Here is a 7945-nt window from a genome sequence, read left to right on the forward strand (position 1 = left end):
CACGTGCGCACGCACGCACAAACCTACACGCACACACACACTCACTCATATACACATATATGCACCACACACGCATATGTCAAACACAAGCATACACGCTCACATACAGACACACACACACAAACACACATTCACGCACACAAACGTATGCACATTCAGACACACACACATACAAACACACATACACACATACACACACATACACACATACACACACACACATACAGACTCACATGCAGACACACACACACGCGCACACACACAAACAAACACACACACACTCACGCACACACACGTACGCACACACACGTACGCACACACGCTCACACGTACATACATTTCAGTAAGATGGCGTAAGACAACAAACACAGCAGGCTTCTAGTAGGTGTGTTCTGCCCCACATGCATCTATATAGTTATGTAAACATACACACATACAAATATGTATATGCACGTACAATAAACAGGGTTCGTTTTTGACGTCTCTGAGTTCATTCGCCTTTTGGCAGGTTTTGTTTTTCATTCCGCAGTGTGTATGAGAAAGCTACCTTCCTCACCAAACGAGTCTTCTTTGAGGATCATAGTTCAGTCACCAACGACCCAACTGTGCAACAAGTTGTTCTGAATTACATGTTATAAATAGCGCGACCTGACATACATGAATATGTATGTAAGCAAGTATGTATGTATGTATGTATGTATGTATGTATGTATGTATGTATGTATGTATATATGTATATATGTATGTATGTATGTATGTATGTGTGTTTGCATGTATGGATGTATGCATATATGTATGTATGTACGTGTGCACGTACGTAAGTACATTCGTACGTACGTACGTTTCTATGGACGGATGGATGCTGGTAGGTAGGTAGGTAGGTAGGTAGGTAGGTTGGTTGGTTGGTATATGTATGTATTGGGTTGGTGCATAAATATTGCGGCTTGTTTTCAACAAATTTTATTCAACAAAAACAATAACAATATTTAACAAAAACATCTTTAAATGACGGTCTGACCGTCTGCCAAGCAAATGGTAAGCAGTAATTGAAGTAGATCGTGAATCTGCTCCGGAATAATAATTTAAATATGTTTTTGTTACATGTTGTTATTGTTTTTGTTGAATAAAATTTTCAGAAAGCCGCAATAAGTATGCACCAATCCAATATATTTATCTATATGTGTTTGCGTGTGTGTGTGTGTGTGTGTGTGTGTGCATGTGTGCGTGTGCGTGCGTGCATGCATACATGCATGCATGCATGTATGTATGTATGTATGTATGTATGTATGTATGTATGTGTGTGTATGTGCGTGCGTACGTGTGTATGTATGTACGTATGTATGTATGTTATGTATGTGTTTGTGTAAACATGCATGTATGTATGTATGTACGTACGTACGCACGTCCGTAAGTACATACGTACGTACGTATAGATGGATGGATGCTGGTAAGGAGGTATGTATAAATATTTATGTATGTGTGTGTGCGTGTGTGTACATGGGTGGATGAATATCGATATATACGTACACTGGGTGGATAAATACTTATATCATTATATTTGCATACATTCATATATATATATATTCATATTTATTTTCATACTTAAATACATTTATACACACGTCTATACACACACGTGTGTGCCCTGTCACAAAACCCATGTTGTGAGATAAAAATCGAATTAAATTTGGAAGAGGAATAAAAATTAAACAAAGAAAACAATTGAATATTATAAAAAAAAAATCAAAATAGAAAATGTAATTTAAATTTTATATGTAACTTCATAATTCTAGTATTTACAGAATTTCAGTTCGAATTTAAAATTCAATTTCTCCATCTCAACTCCTTTTGTTATTTATAACTTCTAAAAACAATTCTGTTTCATGAATTTAATAAAACAAAATCTAACATAAAAAAAAAAAAAAAATAATCCTCTTCCTTTAAATAAGTAAAAATAACCGGAAGTGAAGTATCGGTTGCTATGAATTTATCTCGCCGAATCTCATACCGAGAGGCAAAAGTTACGGCGTTTTCCTTTTCTAATTACTAAAGCCTTGATAAATTTTGATCTAAGGGAAACTACTGCTTGCCCTAGAATTCCTTGCGGTTATGATTTCATGTGATTTCCAAGGGAGATAACTAACAAAACCCTATTTAGGCTCAGTTGTAGTTTATGGTTTTTAAATCAGGGCTCAGTAGTACAGGTGTGTGATTGACCGGACGGACTATTGCCGGAATTGACCATTAGTATATAAATAACTGGTAGTGAATTTCGTGGAGGGAGGAAGAGTGACTTTTAGCTTGGCACGATTTGAAATCAGATCGTAAAGGGGCATAACTAAATCCCTTTAGGTAAATATTTGCGCGTTCGTATCCTTTGGATTAATTTTTTTTCTCCCTGCGCGTTGAGGTAATTTCACTTTGGTTACGATACAAACGCCGTTAGGAAGAGCATGCAAGCCACATAATCACAACCCGTTTTTTGGTTTTAATCTTTTGTTTCAGTCATTTGACTGCAGCCAAGCTGGGGCACCATCTTGAAAGGTTGTAGTCGAACGAATCACCCCAATACCTTTTTGTTTTGTTTTTGTAAAGTACGGTTGTTATTCTATGTGTATTTTTACCGAGCCGCTAAGTTATAGGGACGTAAACAAACCAGCACCGGTGATCAAGCGTTGGTGAGAGACAAACACAAAGAACAAAAACACATACACATACGCGCGTGCACATACACACACACACACCCATACACACAAGAACATGCAAGTACTCTCGCGCGCACACTCATACGGACAACGGGCTTCTTTCAGTTTCCCTCAACCGAACCCACTTACAAGGCTTTGGTCAACCCGAGACTATAGTAGAAGACACGTACCCAGTGTGCCACGCAGTGATACCAAACCTGGAACATTATGTTTGGGAAGCAAACTTCGTACCACACAACCGTTTCTCTTTCTTCTTCATTTCTGTCATTTTTTTTTTTAATCAAATTCTGGTACTTATTCTATCGGCTGGTTTGTTGAACCGCTAATGTACGGGATCGGAAGAACATCAACACCGGATGTCAAACGGTATTGGAGTACACACACACACACACACACACACACACACACACACACACACATGCATATATCCGTGTGTGTGTATGTGTGTGTAGTATATATACATATATACATATTTGTGTGTGTATGTATGTGTGAGGTATATTTATATATATGAAAACCTTTTTTGGCGAGTGAAGGCTGGTTTAAAAAGTTTAAGAAGCGTTGGAATTTACACAACAAAAACAACTAGTAAAGCTGCTAGTGTTGACACAAAGGTTTCTACTAATTATCCCAAGTTGGTTTTAATTAGAATTTGGTTATTATGATACATCCTCTAGACGAGGAGATAATTTTAATAAATCAAGAATTTTTAATTGTTTGCTATTTGATACACTTTATTTTGTCCAACTTATTAACCACACACCATGTTGGTGTCTCGGTAAAACGGAAAAAAATATGATGCAGGAATTCACGTGTCTTTACGGTGCGTGTTTAATTCACCACGTGAGCACGTCAGCAGAAGCACCCTTTAAATTACTAACAATAATTTAAAAAAAAAACCCAGCAATATACTATGCTAATTCAATGCTCTGTTTCGCTTTCTTATCAATAATTGGCCTTGTGTTTTAGTTGAACATAAATATAGAAACATGATTTATCTACCATCTTTTGTTACTTTACATCCCATTTAACAATGTACGAGAACAAAGAACCATGCTTGTTTAAAAATATAAACCTTTTAAATTTCTTTTGTCTCCTTTCTTCAATTAAGTGTATACAATACCAAAATATATGGTAACCCTTTCATTGAAGAACTCATTATTGTAAACTATAATTTTGTAACGTAATATTACGATGTTAAAATAAATCTATTTAATCAGCTCATCTCTCTCCCTCTCCATCCATCTCCCTCCCTCCCTCCATACTTACCTTTCTCTCCATCATTTTCTCTCTCTCTCTCTCTCTCTCTCTCTCTCTCTCTCTATATATATATATATATATATATATATATATATATATATATATATTTGTACCATGGAGGAATGTAGTAGCGGACTTTCACTCCTTAAAAAGATCAATTCAATACAATGGCCCTTCTCTCTCTCTCTTTTACCACATCCATCTCTCTATCTGTTTGACTATCAGTCTATCTATCTATCTCTCTATTTGCCTATCTATCTATCTATCTATCTATTTGCTTATACATCTTCCATTGTCTCCAAAGCCTCACCCAAAAAACCAAAAAACAAAACAATGTTCTGTTATAAATAACCCCCCCCCCAAAAAAAACACCTGTTTTTATATAAATAAGCTAGATTTCTGTATCTTCAGTTATATTTGAAAAGTTCGAAAGACGAACGAAAGCGCTAATATATGTATACAATAAATGAAAGAAGTTATTCCAAAATTCTGACGACTTTTTTTTCAATATATATATATATATATATATATATATATATATATATATATATATATATATATATATTATTTTGTTTAAAAGAGTTCCAACACTGTCTGTTTTTTATGTTTTATTTATATTCCTTGTGGTATTTCATATTTTCTATACTTTGTAGTATTTCATCATGGCCGGTATAACAGACTGTTAAAGTCTGTCATACCGGCCATGATGAAATACTACAAAGTATGGAAAATATGAAATACCACAAGGAATATAAATAAAACATAAAAAAAAACAGACAGTGTTGGAACTCTTTTAAACAAAATAATATATTCCTCTATACACAATCATACAACCCCCCACTTTTTTTGTATTTATTTTTATTCGCATATATATATATATATATATATATATATATATATATATATATATATATATATATATATATATATATATATATATATATATATATATATATATATATATATATATATATATATATATATATATATATATATATATATATATATATATATATATATATATATATATATATATATATATATATATATATATATATATATATATATATATATATATATAGTGACGGCGCGTGGCTTAGTGGTTAGGGTATTCAGCTCGTGATCGTAAGCTCGTGAGTTCAATTCCCGGCGGCGTGTTGTGTACTTCAGCAAGACACTTTATTTCATGTTGCTCCAATCCACTCAGCTGGCAAAAATGAGTTGTATCTGTATTTCAAACTGTATCCATGTCTACAAATCTTCAACAAGCAGAAAGACTGCATCAAATTGGGTAAGATATTGTAACATTTGCAAATGATGAAGGGTTTCAACAAGTTGTATAGGATGATGCGGTTGAGGTGCTAGTGTCCCATTAAGAAAATCGATCTAACGAGGATTTGATGCAGTTAGGATGAAAGCAAGCTGTGAACATAGAAATTCCACCAACTTCACTTACAATGACTGCAAAGACCATGGCTAAAAGCTTGGCACTTGTTGAGGAAGGCCAGGAAGTTTTTACTGGTAACAACACGAAATATGACGGTAATAAAGATACACGTAGGGTTTACAAAGTACTCATTTCCTACTCGGAGCTGTACAAAGATGATGCACCATAAACATCAAACAATTTTAGATAAGTTCATTGCTCCTCAAATAGATGCTGATGACGATAGATCATCACCATCTCAATAACTCTCACTCCATCACCGTCCCTGAGACACTAGTAAAAAAATATACTCTATTATGATTCTCCGATTTTCAAAAGTTGAGAGCAATACTGCAAGACAGTTGCGACATAGCTCCACGTCTTCCTCTCTCGACTTTTGAAAATCAGAGAATTTTTCCAATAAAAAAATCTAAACGAATCCCCATGCATTTTCAATTTCTAGCCTTTTCCGCTTGTTTTCCTGTCTTGTTTTCTTTTCCGTTTGTTTTCCTGTCTTGTTTTCTTTTCCGTTTGTTTTCCTGTCTTGTTTTCTGTTCGCGACTACATTCCTCCATGGTACAAATTTAGTTTTTGTATACAAATTTAATTTGCGGTCTATGGGAAGAGTCATTTTAACGATGCGTCCTGCCCTACTCTTCGAAACGCCTGTGTTAGAATGGGGGTAGCTGATGAAGGAAAATGTTCTCTATGTGGTCTGTGTGTTTTCTGTACTCTGGTTATTATTATTTTTTGTCTACGTTTTGTTTGCAATGTCCTGTACCCAGATATGCACCTATATAAACAGGTAGACGTAAGTATGCACATACCTGTACGTATATATGCATATACTCATTTATTATTTGCTTTATACACACACACACACACACACACACACACACACACACACACACACACACACACACACACACACACACACACACACACACACACACACACACACACACACACACACACACACATATATATATATATATATATATATATATATATGTATGTATATATATATATATATATATATATATATATATATATATATATATATATATATAAACAAATAGTAAATGAGTATATGCATATATACGTACAAGTATGTGCATACCGACATTCACCTGTATGTATAGGTGCATATCTGGGTACAGGACATTGCAAACAAAACAGAGACGCATCGTTAAAACAGCTCTTCCCATGGACCGCAAATTAAATTTGTATATACAAATTAAATCTTGCCATGGAGGAATGTTGTGGCGGACAAAAAACAAGACAAGAAAACAAACAGAAAAGGCTTTACGGCCAGACGAGAAAAATTGTTTGTGTGTGAACGCTGTGAGGCACGAACTTGAAAGTAGGGACGAAATGGTTCGTGTGTTTGCTCGGCGACAGCCAAGGAAGAAAAGGATTATTGACCGGAAGCATGTGACCATGCCGGTGTAAGGGGAAGAGAGAGAGAGTGGCAGAGGGAGAAACAAAGGGAGGAAGTAGAAGAATAGGTGAGCAACGAGAGGAAAAGAGAAAGAGAGGAAGTACGAGGGGGGAAAAAGAGATACGTAGTAACAACAGAGGAAGAACGAGAGGGGGGGGAAATGATAGAGGAAGAGAAAGAGAAAGAGATAGAGTAGCGTCGGAAAGTATAAGTTTACGAAAACTACTTACGAATTGGAGACGCTGCGTTCAGTCATGTAAAAACAAATAGTAAATGAGTATATGCATATATACGTACAGGTATGTGCATACCGACATCCACCTGTATGTATAGGTGCATATCTGGGTACAGGACATTGCAAACAAAACAGAGACGCATATATATCTTCCGATTGGTCGCCCCTTGCCGTGGTGGAAGAGCTTGCGTGTTCCAGTGATTCCGAGAGCGATGCTGTCTGGAGTCTTGGTAGGGCCACCCATGACGGCAAGGTCGAGGATGAGGTCCCAGACTAAACACGATCAAATACCAACACCCCCACCCCCACCCCACAAGGCTAAACAACAATAACTCACAACGATGTGGCCTATACTCTTAAATGAAGGAACTGGACTCAGGATGGTTTCATGGTACAGTGACGTCATATATTATTAGTTATAATACGTTTATTTAAACAGAATACCCACGGTCATCATTTAATTTCACTGAAGAAATTCTGGAACGTTTATTTGATATTATTTGTGTATTGGTGTCTATCTGGAATGCTTTTAGAGTGTGTGTGAGTGTGTGAGTGTGTATGTGTGTGTGAGTGTGTGTGAGTGTGTGTAGGTGTGCGTGTGTGTGTAGGTGTGTGTGTGTGTAGGCGTAAGAGAGGAGAAGGAGGGGTGAGGGAAGCGGAGAAGGGTGAGAGTGAGGGAGGGTGTGAGATGGAGGAAAGAAGAGAGAGGGATGGAGGGAGAGTGAAGAAAGGAGGAAGAAAGAGAGAAAGTAAGAGAGAGAGAGAGAGAGAGGGAGTGGGGAAAGAGAATGATAAGGTGCGCCAGTACTCACTTGATTATTCTATTGCCATTATGTGTGTGCGCATGTATGCATACACATAAGCAGACAAGTACACAC

The sequence above is a fragment of the Octopus bimaculoides genome, chromosome 7 (genome assembly GCF_046866305.1).
Source record: "Octopus bimaculoides isolate indiv1 chromosome 7, ASM4686630v1, whole genome shotgun sequence".
NCBI classification, from domain to species: Eukaryota; Metazoa; Mollusca; class Cephalopoda; order Octopoda; family Octopodidae; genus Octopus; species Octopus bimaculoides.